Source organism: Eurosta solidaginis, chromosome 1, assembly GCF_040869045.1.
Source record: "Eurosta solidaginis isolate ZX-2024a chromosome 1, ASM4086904v1, whole genome shotgun sequence".
In the NCBI taxonomy this organism is placed as follows: domain Eukaryota; kingdom Metazoa; phylum Arthropoda; class Insecta; order Diptera; family Tephritidae; genus Eurosta; species Eurosta solidaginis.
The window spans coordinates 386,827,073-386,850,202 of NC_090319.1; the positions used below are offsets into that span (position 1 = coordinate 386,827,073).

Sequence of the window (23,130 nt, forward strand, 5' to 3'; positions counted from 1 at the left end):
AACCGATTGTTCAGATAAGAAACTTTTCGCAATTTCTACCCCATTTTAAAAGCTATAAGCTTCAAATTTCACCGATTGCTTACGTATATAGCATATATTGTTGTCTGAAAAAATCATATAGATCGGTTGTATATATAGTATATATCTCATACAACCGATTGTTCAGATAAGAAACTTTTCGCAATTTCTACCCCACTTTAACAGCTATAAGCTTCAAATTTCACTGATTGCTTACGTATATAGTATGTATTGTTGTGTCAAAAAATCATAGAGATCGGTGATATATATAATATATATATGATGGTATATATAGTATATATATATAGTATATATATTTTTTTTTGCGATTTCGGCCTCATTTTAACAGCTATAAGCTTCAAATTTCACCAAATGCTTACGTGTATAGCATATATTGATGTCTGAAAAAATCATTGAGATCGGTGGTATACATAGTATATATCCCATACAACCGATTGTTCAGATAAGAAACTTTGCGCAATTTCTGCCCCGTTTTAACAGCTAGAAGCTTCAAATTTCACAAAATGCTTACGTATATAGCATATATTGTTGTCTGAAAAAATCATAGAGATCGGTGGTATATATATTATATACTTCATATAAACTGTAATTTTTGCCCCTTTTTTACGGCTAGAAGCTTCAAAATTCATCAAATGTCATGAAATAGTTACGTTTACGTCATATATTTTTGAAAGACGTGATTCGTAGTCATAGTTTTTACATGCAGACCACAAAAAACGTGAAGCTTTGCATCCTCACACAAAGTACCTACCTGTTTTTTATTTTATATTTATCTTAAAAATCGTTTAGATATGTTCAAATTTCACCAAATGCTTACGTGTATAGCATATATTGTTGTCTGAAAAAATCATTGAGATCGGTGGTATATATAGTATATATCTCATACAACTAAGAAACTGTGCGCAATTTCTGCCCCTTTTTAACAGCTAGACGCTTCAAATTTCACCATACGCTTACGTATATAGCATATATTGTTGTCTGAAAAAATCATAGAGATCGGTGGTATATATATTATATACCCATATTAACTCTAATTTTTGCCCCCTTTTTACGGCTAGAAGCTTCAAAATTCATCAAATTTCATCAAATAGTTACGTTTACGTCATATATTGTTGAAATACGTGATTCGTAGTCATAGTTTTTACACGCAGACCACAAAAAACCTGAAACTTTGCATCCTCACACAAAGTACCTACCTATTTTTTATTTATTTTATATTTATCTTAAAAATCGTTAAGGTATGTAGATCTGTTCACTATATATTTCTTATCTTATACATCCGATTATTCGGAGATTACGAGCGGGATAAGATTATTGTTCAGCCCCATTCATGAAAGGTATGAAGTCTTCGGCACAGCCGAAGACAGTCCCGTTTCTACTTGTTTTAATACAGCTTATTTTAAAACGCTTAAGCGATTTGTGAAACGGAAACTACGTAATAACAGAGAACATATACTCAATATTATCAATTAAGTATATGTTCTCTGGTTTAATGAAGCAAGTGGCCCTGTGTGAAAAGGAAAACTTAATTATATCATTAAAAAAAATTGTGATTCAATTCAGTTTCTGTGTGAAATTGACGTAAATAAATCTCTGAAAAGTTTTCGACATAATTCGGAAACTTTGAGTGTTTTTTGAAAATTTTTACGTCGTCGGGTAAAAAAACAGCAGCAAAAAAGCTATTAACAAATTTTGTCAGTTATTTTTATTTTAAGCAAAACATGGAAATGCATCGACTCCAAACTCATTTTTTCGCCCAGAGTCGTATTGAGGGATGTCTTCCTATATCTAATTGGGAACAGGATGTGGCTAACATAAGGCATGCCACTGTTTACACATTTTTGGTCAATTAGTGACCACGTCACACAAATTTGCACAACTTTTATTCACAACAGCCACCATCATCGTGGGACAATTTCCTGCCCCTACAGAAACGCAAACAGTTGCCATATTCACCAATAGATCGCCACTCCGACCCTACGCTACCTCAGCTACATTATCGCGGTTATATATGTGTGCAGATGGGCATTTCATATGCATTAAAAATTGAAAAACAAAATTGAAGTGAAATCAAAAATTTTGTTTATTTTTATTAAAACTTGACTTTTCAATTCAGATTGAAAAGTATGCTCAAAAAAATTGAAAATTTTTTCTTTTGCACTGCCTTGCCGACAGTGATTTAAGTTTTTTGTGTATTTAGGTAGCAATTTGAGCAAACTCGCAAACAAAACAGTCTTAATTAAAAAAACATGATTTATATAGCAAAAGCGATGCGAATTCATTCCAAAAATGTTTTGAAAATTTTTTTTTAAACTGCATGGAAATTACTACACGTCATTCATTCATTCATTGATTAGAGCTTACCAGCTAAGCAGTTTTGGCCGTTTCGTAACGGGTCAAGCCAGCTATCCCTTTTCACGATAACTGACTCCAATTGGGAGCACCAAGGGAGGTCAAGTCCTCCTCCACCTGCGTCTCCCAACTCAGTGGAGGTCTCCCTCTTCCTTTGCTTCAACCTGCGGTGCCGGCTGAAAAACTTTCTTGGCCGGAACGTCTTCGCCCATTCGCATAACATGACCTAGACTGCGAAGTCTTTAGGTTTTTATTCGCTGCACTATCAATATACCTCTTTCGATACTCGCCGAACAGGACCATACGTCTTCCGGAGAACTTTTCCCTCGAACATTCCAAGAACCATTTGCTTTTAACACCGTTTATGATTTCGAGCAATACATCAGGACAGGTATGTTGAGCGACTTGTAAAGCATGATTTTTGTTCGTCGAAAAAGGACTTTACTTTTCATTTGCCTACTCAGTCCAAAGTAGCGCTTGTTGGCAAGAATTATTCTTCGTTTGGTTTTTAAGCTGACAATGGTTGAGGTGTTAAAGCTGGTCCCCGAATAGACAAAATGGTTTACAGTCTCGAATTCATATTCGTAAAAAGTCACGTGGCTGCCAAGGCGCGTATGCACTGATTCTTTCTTGGATGACAGCAAGTACTTCGAACATCCGTCATTTCCCGCAAGGCTTCTATGTTTTTGCCCCTATATCTGGTCCAGAGAAGGCAGAACTCACGGCTTAATTATGCTGCAGGTACTAGAGGCTTAGAATATACCCGCAGTAGGTATGCCTGTCGTAAAAGGCGGATAAAATCTAAAGCCCCTTTGTGGTTTGTGCCCTATGCTTGTGACCTGCCATGTAAACGAAATATGAACAAATCTCGGCACCTGCACCTGCGGGCAATAAAATAGTAGCAATTATTATAAAGAAGTTTTATCGGTTATTTTCCATATTTTTTGAATTCTCATAAAAATCGATTTTTATATGGAACAAAGTCTAAAAACTTGAACTTTGTTAGACCATAAGGAACTCGAAGACAAGGCTGCCAGGATTCAAAATAAAAACTTGGACTTTTAAAACATCTGCAACTCTCTCATTTTTAAAAAAAGCTCTCATGAACTCATCTAAGTTTTTTTTTAGCTAACGAAAATAAAATAGAAGTACAAAACTGGCAGAACTTGTAAATAACTTTTAAAGCTATATTTTTTCCCTCAGATGTACATAATTTACGCGCCTATAGGCTGAAAAGCTCCATTCTATGTAAAATTCAAAACTTAAAAATTCTGAGTGAGCTTTTTTTAGATCTGGTAGATTTTCTTATATAGGTATTTATGTACAAAAGCGTTGGGATATGAAAGATCGCTGCTGAAGAAATCGCCACTATCTCGTGGAGCACTTTGGCTCCTAGCCGCTACTGAGAGATTTTATATGGCATACATTTTCTTGAAACAAATTTTTTGTAACAATTTTGAAGTGTAGACACAATTATTTCAATCTGCAAAAATCAGAAAAGTTTTGGGCTACGGCGAGAGCGCACGGCCATATTCAAATAGAACGGCATGAATCGGTTGTTGATTTTGAAGCAATAAAACGGGTGGGTATATGCGGTGCGAGGGATGATGCGGGACGCAAACGATGTTTAAATGCTTATGGGAAAAGAGCGGCAAGCGAGTGGAATTCGAAAAATAAAAAAATTTAACTAAAAAGTAAAAAAGCGAAAATTACTTTGCAGTAAAAAACCGTTTACACAATACTTTTTCGCTACAAAATTTAGTGAAAGTTGTTATTAAAAAAAAATTTAATGAAAGTTGTTATTATATATGTATATGTATATAAATTTAATTTTTGAAAAATATTTATGGAATGAATTTGGAAAATTGTAACGTGGAAAAGTCGACTCTATATATATGTACATATGCTAGATATATACACATACGAAGACATATATATATATATATATCTATGTATATGTGTATATGTAATTGCTGCGTTTATTTGGCTGTGTATTTTTTGTATGTTGAAACTACACACAATTTTAAACATTTTCAGCTCTTTCGACTGATTCTTTATGCTTTTTTTGCTGTTATTATTGTTCTATTAAATGGAGAGAAATTATGGTTTATTCTATAAGTGGAAACAAAAATTGTGTATTTTTGTATATATGTACATAAATTCACATAGATATGTACATACATAGTTACACTCGTTCGTATTTAGTAAATGCCTATATACATATGTACGTGTGTTTATGGAAGCTGTTGAAAAACAATTTTCGAAAAATCTGCGAAATGTGCAAATTAAGTAAAAAGAAAAAAATATTCAAAGTACTCACAAAAAGTATTACCTCATTGTTAAGTGAATAGGAGATTAAAATAAATTTGGTCAAATAAAAAAATTTATGGCCCAAAATGTGTGTTAAATAATTGAACGTAAAAAGTCTTTATTCGTGTGCTTTGAGTTTACATAAATATATTTATAAGTATATCTACTAGCTGAGTGTCCGGCATGACTTCACGTTCGTCAGAAACTCTACAGCTTCACGATATATAAATAAATAATTATGATAAGGTGGCAATTCTACTCATAAAAAAGATGTGAGTACAAAGTACTGGTGAAGTTCGATGTGTAAACATACATTTTCCGTCGAATTATGGGTTAGTCATCGGCTTGTTATCGCCAACTATTTTATTGTGAAGTTTTATCGGTATCTGCACTAAATCGATAACATGCCGATAACAAATTGATTAAACTCCGAAAGCAAATCGATACATTTATTGATAATAAATTGATAACAACCCGATAAATTTTTACAAAAAATTTATAGTTTTTCGGTTACCATCGATAACATTTCAAAAAGAAATCTATAACTTTTCGATAATATATCAAAATATTTTAGATAAATAATCGATAATTATTCCATAACAGAAAGGTATTTTTCGATAACAAACCGATTACTCGGCGATAAAAAATCGATAGCTCGTTAGTAATCTTAGCAATCCAAACTCTTGCAACACTTCGATAACTCGTCTATACCTCGTCGATAAAACACCTATTAAAAATTGCTTCTTTTTTCCTTCCCTTGTAAACTTAACCATGGGGTTACATTGCACCCATAACCTGAGCAAATTTAATTTTTATTAGTTTTAATCAGGTGTTAACGTCGCAAAAACATTTTACATACATACATACGAAATTTGGTGATTGAGGCAAGCCGTTTTCCATAAAGTAGCGGGTATTCAAACTTATAAATTTAATAAGATCAGATGGTTACCTTAAATGGCTGCAACACTCACAAATATTTCAGTTAATACCCATTTCAGCATATCTCAGTTAAGCTTCAAAAAAATTGTAATAGGTGCCAGCCTTGTAAAAACAACCTCAGTGGCACCACCAGGTTATAAGTCTTATCGCGTTTTCTTTTCTGAAAATTATGTCACACCGTTGGTTTTCTCTGCTCTCTCGTAAATTTGTGTGTTCCTTTCACAAAATATTTCTTTTTGAATGAGAAAAGGGCTACCGTTACCCATAAATTCAGCCATTTTGCATAGCACTAAGTGATCTAGTTCAAAAGATAGAAACGAAGAGTGTACCATTTTTTCTAGAAAAGAAAACGCCATTCGAATGCGGTATAACATCTTACCCCGTTGACGTTTTCCCTTATTCGGACAAGTTCGGCATACATAATTTAGAGGGTTGTCTATCATATAGAACTGCCTTTGAGTTCTACTATGATCGTAGTAGATTTTACTATACGTTTAGAAATATTATAACTATATTAGCCGTTACTAGAATTATTCAGCCAAAAAGAGTGACGTAACTTTGTATTCCCTAAAGAATATAGACAAAATTTTGCCGAAAACTAATTTATTTGAAGAATTTTTACGAAAAATTAAGCAATTCAAATTTATTACTTTTGAAATACACGTAAATATTGGCATTTAGAGCTGCCGAAAAAGTGAGGTTATGTCGTTGACATCACATTTATTATCACATCATGCATGCAAACATCTATTAACTTCGCTGCCATCTGGCGAAGGTTATCAACTGCCGGTAAGGCAGTTTTAGTTCTAATCAAATACTCGGTAACAATAAAAATTATAAATTATAAATAAAACATAAATAGTGCAATAGTACAAAGAGATTCCTTTGTGTGCTCACATTCGCTTATTTTTAACAAATTATTTTAATAAAATATAGCTAAACAAAAGCACTACGACTAATAATGCCCAAAGTCCGCTAATAGCACGAATCCCCATCTTTACAACCAAAACTTTATTTATAGATTTACATTCCAAATAACAGCGAAAAAGGGGCCTGTACATAAAAACAGCAATTAGAAATAATATATAAGATATTTGCAATAGAATTAGTTGGCAGCTCTAGGTGGCAACTCCAATTAAAAATTTGCTTGTTTAGTTATGACTGAAAATAACTTTCCGTTTGATATCCATAATGGCCACCTTAATTTCGTTTACATTTCTTTAAATACCTCAGTTCAAAGCAAGCCGAAGGACCAATATTTTTTTAATCGCTAGTGTAGGCATCTCTAGTCCAGAGAGTTCAACTTGCTTGCTTCTGAATGCGTTTTGATGTCATTGAATATTTATCATATTGTAACGAATTTACTGCAAATCCCCTTATTTGCAACCTTCTGCTAAGTTCGAATCACTAAACTGTTGAATAAATAACTCCACTCTTCAATAATGCAAAATGGCCTTTATTAAAGTACTTCACAATAACACTTATATTTCGCTTACTGATAACTTGCTTAACTCAACTGATTGATAGCTTAAACGAAACTGACTTTTTGCGCCTCTACTGTCGCGCCTTTTATACTTTTTGATTTCTCGTTGCATACTTCTAGGCTTTTCCATTCCAGAACTTACTAGTTAGTTATCAGCTACAAAATCACCAGCCACAACTACGTTTATAACTTCTCATGTGAGCACATCAGATAAGATATATGCATGTGTTTGTGCGTTGCTTCTCTTCTGCGTGTACGTACATATGTGTAGACATAATGATTGAATTTTTGATGTGCATCAAGTCACCGCTTAGCATCGGCTTAGAGACGATAGCATCGCTCAGTGCTGCTAACATTTGTTACACTGCCCTCCACCTAAGTCTGATCGTCCCGATCAGACAAATCTCTCGATCTAAACGCTGCCAGCCTTTCCAAATGAACCACTTTCATTTTGGTTCGTGGTTTGCCAATGGTTTGTATGCGGTAAACTACATCTTTGATCCGTTTTACAACTTTGTATAGACCTTCCCAATTACACTGCAATTTCAGGGACAAACCTTTTTTCCGTTGTGGGTTGTATAACAGCACCAAATCTCCTTCTTGAAACCCTTCCGAATTAATTGCTTTATCATACCTCGCTTTCATCTTGTCACTCATAATCTTTGCTCGTTGCCTTACAAGATCGTGTATCTGTCTCAGCTCTTCTTCCAAGACACCAGTGGATTTCTTGACATTTCTTTCCGCATCGGCATCTATCCCAAACCTCAAATCAGCTGACAGTCGAAGGTCATTGCCAAAAATTACTTTTGCAGGGGTTTGGCCCGTTGTTTCATGCACTGCTGATCGGTAAGCCATCAATAATAATGGTATGCGGGTATCCCACTCCTTATGGTACTTGTCAACTACTTTCCTTAAATGCTCTTTTAATGTTCTATTGAAACGTTCCACCATACCATCGGACTGATGATGCAATGCAGTTGTACGTGTTTTTCGAATGCCCAATGATTTACACATTTCCTGGAACACAGCTGATTCGAAATTCCTGCCTTGGTCAGAATGTAACTCTATTGGTACACCATACCTTGCAACCCAATTGTTTATAAACACTTCTGCTACTGTTTCCGCTTCTTGATTTGGGATTGGGTATACCTCTGGCCATTTGCTGAAATAATCCATAACCACCAGTACATATTTGTTTCCGCAGTTGCTAGTAGGAAATGGTCCTGGGACATCCATAGCGATCCTTTCAAATGACGCACTTGAGTTATATGGCTTCATCTGGCCATGACTTCGGGTTTTGGGTCCTTTCGCTCTGCTGCGAACCTCGCAGTTCGCAATCTACTCCGTGACCGACTGACGGCAACCAACCCAATAGAATCTCTGTTTAATCTTCTCGAGCGTCTTCGTGATTCCAAGATGACCTCCGCTTGGACCATTATGCAGCTCACTGAGCACGTCAGGAATCCTCTTTCTGGGAACAACTATCAGTTTCTTCCTGCATTGACCATCCTCACTCTCCCATACTCGATGCAAACAACCGGATATCAATTCTAAACTGTTCCACTGTACCCAATATGACTTCGCAATGGGACTCTCTGCTGACATCTCATCTCTCTTTGGTTTTTCGTTTCGTTCGAGCCCTTGCATAACAAGTGACAGATCTGTATCTTCTAGCTGACACTTCCTTAGTTGTTCCTTGTCCCATTCATCCGCACACGTTATAGTCATTAGCCGGACATCTATAATGTCTTCTTTAGCCTCGGCCTTTGAACAGTGCTTGCATTCCAAACTACATGGTCTTCGTGATATTGTATCAGCATTTCCATGGGTACTACCTTTCCGATACTCAATGGAAAAGTCATAGCTTTGTAGTCGCTCGATCCACCGTCCCAATTGTCCTTCCGGATTACGGAACAGCAGAAGCCATTTCAACGCTGCGTGATCTGTCCTGACGCGGAATCGCTGGCCGTAGAAGTATTTGTGAAAATGTTTAATGCACTCTACCAATGCCAACAGCTCTCTCCGTGTAACGCAATAGTTCCTCTCTGGTTTTCCAATCGACCGGCTGTAATATGCAACTACCTTCTTCTGTCCATCGAGCAGTTGTGATAAAAAGCCTCCTATAACATATCCACTCGCATCTGTATCTAGAATAAATGTTGCTCCTGGAATCGGATATGCTAAGAATGGGGCAGCGCACAAAGGCTCCTTCAATGTTTGGAAAGCCATTTCTTGCCCCTTCTTCCATTCAAAAGCTTTATTTTTCCTTGTAAGTTCATGGAGGCTATGGGCTACGCTGGAAAAATTTGGTACGAATCGGCGGTAATATGTACACAAACCAAGGAAACGTCTCAATTCATGTAGGCTCTGTGGTCTTGGCCAATCCTTTACAGCCTCTATCTTGCCGTTCGCAGTGCAGATGCCCTTTGTCGTTACCTTGTGACCCAAATAATTTACTTCCTTTTTAAACAGCGCACACTTTATTGGGACTTAACTTCAGACCAGCGCCAGCTATTCTATGGAAAACTTCCTCCAAGTTCTTAAGATGTTCATCAAAGTTCTTGCCCAATACGATGATGTCGTCCAGGTACACCAAGCATGTTTTCCAATGTAGTCCTTTCAGTACCTGGACCATGAGTCTCTCAAAAGTAGCTGGTGTATTACAAAGTCCAAAAGGCATCACTGTAAATTGCCAAAGACCATCACCGACACTGAAGGCTGTTTTCTCTTTATCTTCCTCCTTCACCTCAACTTGCCAGTAGCCGCTTTTCAAGTCCAGCGTGGAAAACCATTTCGTACCAGATAGCGAGTCCAGAGTGGCGTGAATTCTTGGCAATGGGTAGCTATCTTTTTCATTACGTCATTCAACTTCCGGTAGTCCACGCATAACCTCATTTTTCCATCCTTCTTCTTTACAAGTACTACCGGTGAGCTCCAGGGACTAGCTGATGGTTCGATGACGCCGCTGTCGCTCATTTCTTGTATAATTTGACTCACAATTTCCCGCTTCGCCAGTGGAACACAATTTGATGTTTCACAACATTGGTGCGGCCTGGTTTGGAACCATCCTGGTCAAATATGTTTGCGTACTTTAGGAGCAGTTGCTTCGCCTTTCTCTGATAATCTTGATATAGCACCTCCGTCCATGCCGTGATGTCATTTGAAAGATCAGTCTTGCTAGTTGAAACGTGTTCCTGGAACTGTTCACAGTTAATAACTACTTCAGCCTCTTGGCATCTTCCTAAAATCCTTTTGTCAGTTTGAGTAGTGACTTGAACACATTGAGTACTCTTACCGGAATACGTCCATCTTGTTTTGTCGTAGCCAGGGTTTTTCCTACAAGCACGTTCGGTGTTGATTTGTGTGCTGCTTCGACAAACCACAATTTGTTTGTCCCACAATCTCCATCAACAATTGCCCAGATTACTGCTTCTGATTTTGGTGGTATTTGCTGACTCTCTCCCACCAGCACTCGGTTACTGCTGTAGCCTCCCGCGTAGCCGAAATTAAGTGGCACATCCATGTTCTTATATCTCATCGTCCTGCTTTGCATGTCGATCTTGATGCCTTGGTCGATTAAGAAGTCCACTCCAATTATGATTTCATCAACGATCTCTGCCACTATAAAATTGTGTATTACCGTGACGTTCCCAATTGCGACTTCACATGATACTTCTCCTAGAACCGTGATATCTTCTCCAGTGGCTGTACGCAATCTTGCTCCATGCAATGGTCTTATTTTCTTGTTAACTAAATCCGCTCGAATGATGGAATGAGATGTACCCGTATCTACAGTCAGTAAACGTTCCTTTCCATCCACATGTCCTCCGACAGTAAGATTGTTTGACCTTCTTCCAATTTGTGAGATAGAGATTATGGGGCATTCAATTCAGAGAGCCAGCTGTCGCCCCTTGCGGCTGGCTCGCTTTAGTTTAACGATTGAGTGGACTTGGAGATTTGCTCATCTCCTTCAGCTCTGCGTTTACGGCCACCCACATTGTTGGAGCTATTGGGACCGGTGCTTCAATGTCGTGCAATATGACCTGGGTTGCCGCACTTGAAACATTTAATAACTCCGGCATTTTTCTGTTGTGATCCCTTCAGTGCTTCCAAAATTGTGTCTACACAATCTGGTCTTTCCACTTCCACACGATGAGCTTTGTATGCTGGTTTACTCAATAGTGAGGCAGTTTCCTGAGTCAATGCATGTGATACCGTTTCTGCAAATGTTTGCTTTGGGTTTGCGTATGTGGCTCGCTTCGTTTCGACATCCCGTATGCCATTTATAAAGCTCTGATTTTTTACCCTTTCGGTGTATTCCACGGGTGCGTCGGCATTCGCCAAATGTGCAAGCCTTTCGACATCTGACGCAAACTCCTGCAAAGTCTCATTAGCTTTTTGGTAGCGGTGTTGCAACTCTATTTGGTGTATCTGCTTTCTGTGTTCGCTTCCGTATCGCCTCTCTAGAGCGCTCATCAATGTTTCGTAGTTGTCCCGCTCAGTTCCGCGATTTCAGCAGCAGATCCTTTCAATGCCACGAATGGTGCAGCAACTTTATCTTCAGCACTCCAGTTGTTCACTGCTGCGGTCTTCTCAAACTGAATCTTAAACACCTGGAAAGGAACAGAGCCGTCAAAGGATGGTGTTTTTACCTTTGGATTACTCGCTGAAACAGCTGGGCGATTTAGTTGTAACTGCTCCATACGACCCTTCAAATCATCGACTTCTGCCTGAAATTGAGCGATTTTTGCATCCTGCGCTTCCAGCTTTGATGTTACCTTTGCTTCCTGTGCTTCTAACTGCGAAGACATTTGTCCCACCTGCATTGTGGAAGAGAGCCCTAGGGAAGAACTGCACCGGGCTCTAAGAAGGAGATTCTACAAGCAGGAAAAAGCGGCAGCGATGAACAGGGGGTAGAAGCAAGATTTTAAGAGGCAAAAGAGAGTTGAAATATAGATGTCATCGGGCCATAGACACAGTACACGCAAGGCTAGGGACAAAGCAAGGCAGAAAGTCCCAACACCGTTAGCCCTGCTGATTGGGCCCCTTTAATGCAGGCTACATGGCGGAAAGTATTGGATCTGTGACGTGCTAAACCCATTTTTTATTTCTGAATATATCGATCAGTGCGACACCTAGCGAAATTTTATGTGTTCATGTTGCATTGTCCCTCAATTCAGATATAGAATATCGTTGTAATTTCAATCGGTTTTTAATGAATATTCCAAATACTTCGAACGATGCGAGTGCCACCTCGCTTATTTTTTTCCCCCCAAGTTTTAACTTCTATATTAAGAGCAAGATTCTGAATTCGGTTCAAATTTTAAAAATATCTTAATCCGTGTTCCACCTAGGGACAATTTTTTATATGCAAGAAGAAGAACACTTTGGTGTGGAGAATCGGCGGATACACAAGGAGTGACCTAGTGTCAGGAGAAAGGAATATTTCTAAGCAAAAACAAGTAAGGAAGGCTAAGTTCGGGTGTAACCGAATATTACATACTCAGCTTACCATGTTTCATCTCTTTTTTCATATTTGGTACAGAATTATGGCATTTTTTTAATTTTTCGTAATTTTCGATATCGCAAAAGTGGGCGTGGTCATAATCGGATTTCGGCCATATTTTATACCAAGATAAAGTGAGTTCAGGTAATTACGTGAACTAAGTTTAGTTAAGATATATCAATTTTTCTCAAGTTATCGTGTTAACGGCCGAGCGGAAGGACAGACGGTCGACTGTGTATAAAAACTGGGCGTGGCTTCAACCGATTTCGCTCATTTTCACTGAAAACAGTTATCGTCATAGAATCTATGCACACACCAAATTTCACAAGGATTGGTAAATTTTAGTTCGACTTATGGCATTAAAAGTATCCCATACAAATTAAATGAAAAAGGCCGGAGCCACGCCCATTTTGAAATTTTCTTTTATTTTTGTATTTTATTGCACCATATCATTACTGGATTCGAATTTTGACATAATTTACTTATATACTGTAAAGATATTAAATGTTTTGTTAAAATTTGACTTTTAAAATTTTTTTTTTTAAAGTGTGCGTGTTCGTCATCCGATTTTTCTCATTTTTATTCAGCATACATATAGTATATATGTGAGTAACGTTCCTGCCAAATTTCATTATGATATCTTCAACGACTGCGAAATTACAGCTTGCAAAACTTTTAAATTACCTTCTTTTAAAAGTGGGCGGTGCCACGCCCATTGTCCAAAAATTTACTAATTTTCTGTTTTGCGTCATAAGGTCAACGCACCTACCACGTTTCATCGCTTTACCCGTCTTTGGTAATGAATTATCGCACTTTTTCCGTTTTTCGAAATTTTCGATATCGAAAAAATGGGCGTGGTTGTAGTCCGATTTCATTCATTTTAAATAGCGATCTGAGATGAGCGCCCAGGAACCTACATACCAAATTTCATCAAGATACCTCAAAATTTACTCAAGTTATCGTGTTTACAGACGGACGGACGGACATGGCTAAATGAATTTCTTTTTTCACTCAAATCATTTTGATATATAGATGTCTATGTCGATCTCGATTAGTTTATGCCGTTACGGATTACCGTTATGCGAACAAAGTTAATATACTCTGTGAGCTCTGCTCAGCTGAGTATAAAAAAACTATTTGTTAACAAATAAACAAATTACATATCAAAACAAGTAAGGAAGGCTAAGTTCGGGTGTAACCGAACATTACATACTCAGCTGAGAGCTATGGAGACAAGATAAGGAAAATCACCATGTAGGAAAATGAACCTAGGGTAACCCTGGAATGTGGTTGTATGACATGTGTATCAAATGGAAGGTATTAAAGAGTATTTTAAGAGAGAGTAGGCCATAGTTCTATGGATGGAAGCCATTTAGGGATATCGCCATAAAGGTGGACCAGGGCTGACTCTAGAATGTGTTTGTACGATATGGGCATCAAATGAAAGGTGATAATGAGTACTTTAAAAGGGAATGGGCTGTAGTTCTATAGGTGAACGCCTTTTCGAGAAATCGCCATAAAGGGGGACCAGGGGTGACTCTAGAATATGTTTGTACGATATGGGTATCAAATGAAAGCTGTTAATGAATATTTTGAAAAGCAGTGATCCTTAGTTCCATAGGTGGACGCCGTTTCGAGATATCGCCATAAAGGTGGACCAGGGGTGTCTCTAGTTGTACGATATGGGAATCAAATGAAAGGTGTTACTGAGCATTTTAAGAGGGAGTGGGCATTAGGTCTATAGGTGCACGCCTTTTCGAAATGTCGCCATTAGGGTGGGCTAGGTGTGACTCTAGAATGTGTTTGTATGATATGGGTATCAAATTAAAGATAGTAATGAGTATTTTAAAAGGGAGTAATCCTTAGTTCTATAGGTGGACGCCTTTTCGAGATATCGCCATAAAGGTGGACCAATGGTGACTCTAGAATGTTTGTACGATATGGGTATCAAACGAAAGGTGCTACTGAGCATTTTAAGAGGAAGTGGGCATGAGGTCTATAGGTGGACGCCCTTTCGAGGTATCGTCATTAGGGTGGGCCAGGGGTGACTCTAGAATGTCTTTGTACGATATGGGTATCAAACGAAAGGTGTTACTGATCATTTTAAGATGGAGTGGGCATTAGGTCTATAGGTGGACGCCTTTTCGAGATATCGCCATTAGGGTGAGCCAGGGGTGACTCTAGAATGTTTGTACGATATGGGTATCAAACGAAAGGTGTTACTGAGCATTTTAAGAGGGAGTGGGCATTAGGTCTATAGGTGGACGCCTTTTCGAGATATCGCCATTAGGGTGGGAAAGGGGTGACTCTAGAATGTTTTTGTACGATATGGGTATCAAATGAAAGGTGGTAATGAGTATTTTAAAAGGGAGTAATCCTTAGTTCTATAGGTGGACGCCTTTTCGAGATATCGCCATAAACGTGGACCAAGGGTGACTCTAGAATGTTTGTACGATATGGATATCAAACGAAAGGTGTTACTGAGCATTTTAAGAGGGAGTGGGCATTAGGTCTATAGGTGGACGCCTTTTCGAGATATCGCCATTAGGGTGGGCCAGGGGTGACTCTAGAATGTTTGTACGATATGGGTATCAAACGAAAGGTGTTACTGAGCATTTTAAGAGGGAGTGGGCATTAGGTCTATAGGTGGACGCCTTTTCGAGATATCGCCTTAGGGTGGGCCAGGGTGACTCTAGAATGTGTTTGTACGATATGGGTATCAAATGAAAGGTGGTAATGAGTATTTTAAAAGGGAGTAATCCTTAGTTTTATAGGTGGACGCCTTTTCGAGATATCGCCATAAAGGTGGACCAAGGGTGACTCTACAATGTTTGTACGATATGGGTATCAAACGAAAGGTGTTACTGAGCATCTTAAGAGGGAGTGGGCATTAGGTCTATATGTGGACGCCTTTTCGAGATATCGCCATTAGGGTGGGCCAGGGGTGACTCTAGAATGTTTGTACGATATGGGTATCAAACGAAAGGTGTTACTGAGCATTTTAAGAGGGAGTGGGCATTAGGTCTATAGGTGGACGCCTTTTCGAGATATCGCCATTAGGGTGGGCCAGGGGTGACTCTAGAATGTTTGTACGATATGGGTATCAAACGAAAGGTGTTACTGAGCATTTTAAGAGGGAGTGGACATTAGGTATATAGGTGGTCGCCTTTTCGAGATATCGCCATTAGGGTGGGCCAGGGGTGACTCTAGAATGTTTGTACGATATGGGTATCAAACGAAAGGTGTTACTGAGCATTTTAAGAGGGAGTCGGCATTAGGTCTATAGGTGGACGCCTTTTCGAGATATCGCCATTAGGGTGGGCCAGGGTGATTCTAGAATGTGTTTGTACGATATGGATATCAAATTAAAAGTATTAATGAGGGTTTTAAAAGCGAGTGGCCCTTAGATGTATATGTGAAGGCGTTCTCGCGATATCGACCAAAATGTGGACCAGGTGATCCAGAAAATCATCTGTCGGGTACTGCTAATTTATTTATATATGCAATACCACTAACAGTATTTCTGCCAAGATTCCAAGGGCTGTTGATTTCGCCTTGTAGAACTTTTTCATTTTCTTCTACTTAATATGGTAGGTGTCACACCCATTTTACAAAGTTTTTTCCAAAGTTATATTTTGCGTCAATAAACCAATCCAGTTACCATGTTTCATCCCTTTTTTCGTAGTTGGTATAGAATTATGGCATTTTTTTCATTTTTCGTAATTTTCGATATCGATAAAGTGGGCGTGGTTATGGTCGGATTCCGGATGAGTTCAGATAAGTACGTGGGCTAAGTTTAGTAAAGATATATCGGTTTTTGCTCAAGTTATTGTGTTAACGGCTGAGCGGAAGGACAGACGGTGGACTGTGTATAAAAACTGGGCGTGGCTTCCACCGATTTCGCCCATTTTCACAGAGAACAGTTACCGTCACAGAATCTATGCTCCTACCAAATTTGAGAAGGATTGGTAAATTTTTGTTCGACTTATGGCATTAAAAGTATTCTAGACAAACTAAATGAAAATGGGCGGAGCCACGCCCATTTTGAAATTTTCTTTTATTTTTGGATTTTGTTGCATCATATCATTACTGGAGTTGAATTTTGACTTAATTTACTTATATACAGTAAAGATATTAACTTTTTTGTTAAAATTTGAATTTAAAAAAAAATTTTTAAAAAGTGGGCGTGTTCTTCATCCAATTTTGCTAATTTTTATTTAGCACATATATAGTAATAGTAGTAACGTTCCTGCCAAATTTCATCATGATATCTTCAACGACTGCCAAATTACAGCTTGCAAAACTTTTAAATTACCTTCTTGTAAAAGTAGGCGGTGCCACGCCCATTGTCCAAAATCTTACTAGTTTTCTATTCTGCGTCATAACTTCAACCCATCTACCAAGTTTCATCGCTTTAACCGCCTTTGGCAATGAATTATCGCATTTTTTCGGTTTTTCGAAATTTTCGATATCGAAAAAGTGGGCGTGGTTATAGTCCGATATCGTTCATTTTAAATAGCGATCTGAGATGAGTGCTCAGGAACCTACATACCAAATTTCATCAAGATACCTCAAAATTTACTCAAGTTATCGTGTTAACGGACGGACGGACGGACGGACGGACATGGCTCAATCAAATTTTTTTTCGATCCTGATTATTTTGATATATGGAAGTCTATATCTATCTCGATTCCTTTATATATGTACAACCAACCGTTATCCAATCAAACTTAATATACTCTGTGAGCTCTGCTCAACTGAGTATAAAAATACGCGTGTATTCGCTGCATTCTCCGCAGAGCGAACAAACTTGTTTACGCATCAAAAACTTAAACTAAACCGTTATACGATACATGTTTACAAAAAATTCGAGATGAACGCGCAAAGCGCCTTTCCGGTGATTGCAATTCATGACGTTTGCATGCACTCTAAGGAATAATATTTCAATATTGAAATGCATTTCAAAACATTTTCAAAACACGCACGATCCATAATAATTCGATTTGTAAATCACATTTTCTACATGTGAACTAGAATTGAATGATTGTTTACATTTTTTTTATACATATTTACGAATTATGGGCGGTATGATTCGATTCGAAATATATATATGTGTGTAATAGTGTTGGCAAAACATCGCTAGTTTAGTTCTATCGACTAAATCGATTTTTGGTGAGAAAACAATCGATAGTTTCGATAGTTATTAGTAGAAATAAAACATTCAGAAAACTTGATAATGAAATATAGGAGAATTATTATTAAACGAAAGTTTATTTAAATCAAATCCTTTTTGAATGTAACAAACAAGTTAATGACAAAAACTATATTAAATATACACAGATGAAAAGTAATGTTTCACAGTAAAATGTTTTAAGCTGGAGTCATTGATGCCGTATGTCGTATCGCTGTATCCGTATCCCTAACGTAATCAGCTGTTTATCGTTACGACGGTAAACCAAAACCCAATTGGTTGGCTACGATACGGTTACGACTTTAGCGGCACCAATAATCGATTGCATTGATTCTCATAAGGTTGGTCGAATCAGCTGTTAAAAGGTTACCGATACGGTTACCGATAAAGCACCAATGTCTCCAGCTTAAATCTGCCTACTGCCAAAATATTTCAGAGATAATCACATATTCTAGAGCAGTCATGCATTATTGATTGTGAATATGGAGGATATGGTTTCAATCAAAGTATTTGATATTTTGCTTTAAAAATACAATTTTATTCAAATTGGTATCTTTCACTCTGTTTCTTTTTTCACTATGTATGTGCCCGGCTTTCGAAAATATATGATGTTGCGGGAATGCATAAATGCTGGTCAGCAAGTTTCTTCAAGCCATTAGAAGAAGACGCCTAATATAAGAGAGGACATTGGTCTTTATCAATAACTGGTTTCTCTATATATTGCCTTATGTCTATTATTGCATCGCTTAGATGAGAAGATACCACGGGTGTGTCTGCTGATGGCAAAAAAGTAACGATTCAACTGTCAAACTTTTAGAACATACGGCTGTTAAATTTTTTACTGGTGTATTGCAATGTTTTTTATTAGGAAATTCGCTTGCCATCATGGAACTGTATTCTCTTTGTAATATATTTATAGCTTTGTCTGCGTCGGTTTACGTTTTGAATCCCTTTTTCTTAAACCTTGCATCGAGAATCGTTCCTAGTATCAAAGCAGTTCTTGAATAATAAGGGTGGAGACGTTTTTGAACAGATTCCATGATAAGCTTCAATACGTCTTTTGCACAGTCAGTATTAATTTATTTTTCCAATTCTTTAAACTGCAGCGTGATACCACGAACAAGAGGTATTACTAAGGATGAAGTTGCGTAGCGTTCTCCTGTTATCTTTTTTGTTACTACTTCAAAAGATGTGAGCATTTTTAAAATTTCGTCGATTTCGCCATACTCTTCGGCAGTGAGAGCAGGTGGGGCCTTTTGCAATCCGCAAGAGCTGCTGATAGTTCCGTTTTTACTTTAGAAATGCGTTCCATCATATAATATGAACTGTTCCATCTAGTACATATTTGTTGCATTAATCTCAGCTCTTCTTTATGGTTGAGTCTCTGTATTTGACGTAATGTGTCGGAAGCTAACGTACTTGAACGAAAATATGCTACCAAACTTTTACACTTTTTAAAATGTTTTCAAAATGTTTGCTTTTAAAACTGTCCTACACTACTAAGTTAGTTGAGTGCGCAAAACATGGTAAGTGGCGAATTTTAAGAATATCTGCAGCCTTAACGATTGTGGTGGCGTTATCCGTTACAATCGCTACCACTTATTTTTTTAATTTTAAACTCCTCCATTACCGAGTCTATTACCTGGAAATAAGATTTTTACGTCTAATCCTTTAATTATAGAGTGCAATTGACAACTTACTGTAGCAATAGCATTTGCGCTGTGGCTTCCCTCAAGTTTTATAACTTTTAATAGCGGTGATAAAATATTTTCTTTTTTGATGACATGGCATGTGACAGCCAATATACCCTCATTTGATGTCAAAGTACACATATCAGTTGTTATAGCTGCATTTTCACAAACATTCAAAAGCTCGCTCACTTTTTGTTTAATCTCTTCATAATAACTGGGAATCAAATATCCTTTTACCGTGCTCCTACTAGGCATTTGATACTGCTTATTTAAAACACTTACAAACCCTCTCAGTCCGTCATGTTCACACAATTTAAATGGCTGCATATCGACTGCAATCATCTTTATGAATGCTTTATCTATTCGTTTTATGGTTATAGAATTATCGCCATAGTATATATCCCGATTTAAGAAAACTTTGATTGCACTCTTCTTTTTTGGTACATTTGGTTCAGAATCAGACAGGATATCCAGAGAATTGTTTTCTTCAGTTGATGGCTCATCAAGTAAACGCTTTAGTTTGTGGTTATGCTTTCTTTTAATATGGTCAAACATGTTTGAGGTATTTCCACAATATTTATATTTACTGCAACAAAGATCGCATTGTACAAACTTATAGTTTTCAACTTTTTTAAAAAATTGCCACGCACTGGACTTCTGCCTATTAATTTTTCACATTTATAATTTTCTGAGCTGAAAAAGTTCAGAAACCATCGATACTATCGATAGACTATCGATGATTTGCCAACACTAGTGTGTAGTCAGACACCCAAAATACTTATTCTTTGCATTGATTTGCATAATTTGTTCTGGGCTGTAGGAACGTGTTTTTATTTGTTTATTCTTTCCTTGCTATACAATTTGTTGGCGCACAAAGTCGGACTGTTGGTGTAAATAAGAACACATACACGTGTTCATATGCACAACGCATTCTCCGCAATACTTTTCCAGTTTTCAGCTCGTGTTTTCCCACTTTGCAATAATTATAAGAAAATGAGGCTATGCATGTGGTGCCCCTGTGGAAAATATGCGAATACTTTATGAAATACTGCCTAAATATTATTGATTTTTTTTTTCAATTTTCTAACTCTCGAAGTTTTTATGTTATGATCTTTTAAACAGAAGTCGGAAATATTTTCATTCGACTGTAAAAATTGTTTGTGACACAATTACAGTAAATTCTTGACTTTTACATTTTCAGTTAGATAATATCAGTCAAACCAAACCAATATAATTAATTTGATTTCATGCGATTGGTCTCAATCCTTAGAATTGGGAGTTTCGTCTATAAGATACAAACAAAAACCTGCACTGGAGAAAAAAAAACTGGTAAAATCAAAAAAAATTACGGAACAAGTCAATTGATCTTTTTTCAATTGTTATTGAGCTACTTTGAACCACTTACTGTTTTAGTAACGGTTACTTTTTTACAAACGGTTACTTTATTGTAAACTCGACTTCGGTTACTTTTAGAACTAGTTACTTTCCGGAACCAGTCACTATTTGGTACCGGTGACTTTTTGGAACCAGTTAATTTTTAAAATTGGTTATATTTGGAGCCGGTTACTTTTTTGGAGTCGTTTAATTTTATGAAACGGGCAGGATATAACCGGTTTCATTTGTGGACCAGTTAGTTTTTTGGAACGGTTACTTTCTTGGAGCCTGTTACTTTTTTGAAAAGTTGAACTTTTTGAAACTGGTTGCTTTTTGCTACCCGTTACCTTTTGGAACCGATTAATTTGTTTGAAACCGGTTAATCTTTTAGAACTCGTCAGTTTACAAGTGGCGCTGTAGTGGCACATTTTGATTTTCAGTTCAACTCAATTACTGTTCTACATATTTGATTTATATGTTAGGATCAGTGGGTCGGGTTAACTTTCTTTCACATAATTTCGGCTTGCAACTGTTTTTTTTTAATGCTTGCTGTTGAGGCATATGGAGGGAGATGTGTTTGTCTGACGTAATATTTCTTATGTGTGATAATGATAACGTGATTTACAGATTCGTTAGAAGTGTGTTGATAAATTTTTGTGAAGGTTTTTAAATAATCGCATTCTTAACTAAAGAAAAAACAAAAAAGTCTGTAATAAAAAATGTATCCCAGCAAGCAAGTTGTATTTAGCTTACTTATTTGACAAAACAAAAAAACTGTTAATAAAAGTTTGTCAAGTTGAAACAATTCTCAACAAATATACTGGGCGAATTAATGGCTATTGAGTTTACCGTGGCGTATGAGTAACTTTCTGTCATATAACGATAGAAGAAAACATATCAGCTTGGTTTTGGATTTCAACAGGGAAGGGCCAGCTACACACAGCTTGACCAAAAACATTTTTAGGCTTGGTTTCGTCAAGCTGTAAATAAAAAACAGGCTTGAGGGATGGCGTTGCGCCTCCCTGTTTGTGAACTTGAGAAGTTGGGAAGGGCAAACATCCTTAAGCCTGTTTTAAGGATTGCTTTTGTTTGCTATTTGTAATCAATTAAAATGGAGTTTGAAGAGAAGACTGAATTGGAGCTACTCTGAATAATGAAAGAACATATTACTGATTTTGTGCCTGGCGTGGTGCCATTTAAAAACCAAACTTTACGACAAATATATTTGACTACATACCCTGCAGTCAAAAGCTAAAGTAGTCAGCAAACATTCTAGTTCATTGACTAGAATTTTTCGAGGTTATTCATACTAGTCAGTTTTTGAATAGTTTATTGACTGGAATTTTATGGTAGTATTTGATTTGTATTTTGTTCGTCGAACTCGATGAAATTTGCTCATGCTTTCTGCCCGCAATTCGAAATACATACTTCAGTTACCAAGGCTAGAATTCGAAAAAATCAACGGGCACATAAACACAAACACGCGCACATACCACCTCACCGTTGCTTCTGCATATTAAAGAAGCCATTGAAAGGGCTAAGCCTTTTAAATCGACAGAACTAGACGGAATAGCTATGCTGATGCTAAAACACCTTGGGCATCAGCTACCTTACGCATGCTTTGTACTTGTCATTTGAACCCTTGTCCTTTCAGAATAATAAAGAATGGCAGGAATAATCCCAATATTTAAGCACGGATGGTGAGTCGTATTTAGTCATTCAATTAAAGACAAATACTCTGTTAGCCAGCCAACAGCATGGCATCTGTTAAATGCATATCACTACCACCGCATCAAACGCCATTAACACCCAGATACAAATAATGCGGACTGAACCAACCAAAACTCCATCATGGGACGGTGCTCGTGACACTTGACTTGCCAAAAGCCTTTTGGCACAGTCAACCACCGCGCACTACTCCAAAAGGATTAACGAAACATCTCCCTAAGCACTACGATGAGCTACGGCACCGTCCAACTCAGTCGGTTGATCCATGTTAACATAAGGCGGTCCTAATCATTATCCACACTAAGTCGGGAAGTAGCATCGCGTACAGAGAAAGATTTTATCAATATACTCTTGCTTAAACTAACTAGTATGTCAATTGGTATAATATTGATGCATATGATAACTAGTATGCCATCTGGTATAATTCTGGCGAGAGGCTGACTAGGGTATTGATTGGTATGACTAGAGTTGTGCTTTTTCGTTCATTTCAGAGATTCGGTTCTTTCGTTCTTTTTCT

General features: G+C 37.4%; 1 protein-coding gene across 10 annotated transcripts in view; it reads left to right on the plus strand.

Annotated features, from left to right (window-relative positions):
* The first annotated feature begins 3,902 nt into the window (after positions 1-3,902).
* The window catches only part of LOC137238426 (uncharacterized), a 38,469-nt gene continuing 19,241 nt past the window's right edge, over positions 3,903-23,130 (plus strand). Inside the window, exons 1-2 of one of the 10 annotated variants that reach the window (XM_067763387.1) lie at positions 3,917-3,973; positions 4,597-4,973. The gene's annotated coding sequence lies outside the window, so the exon portion shown is untranslated. Of the gene's footprint in view, positions 4,974-23,130 lie in introns of all 10 variants that reach the window. The other 9 variants (XM_067763386.1, XM_067763388.1, XM_067763385.1 and 6 more) reach the window with 9 other exon arrangements.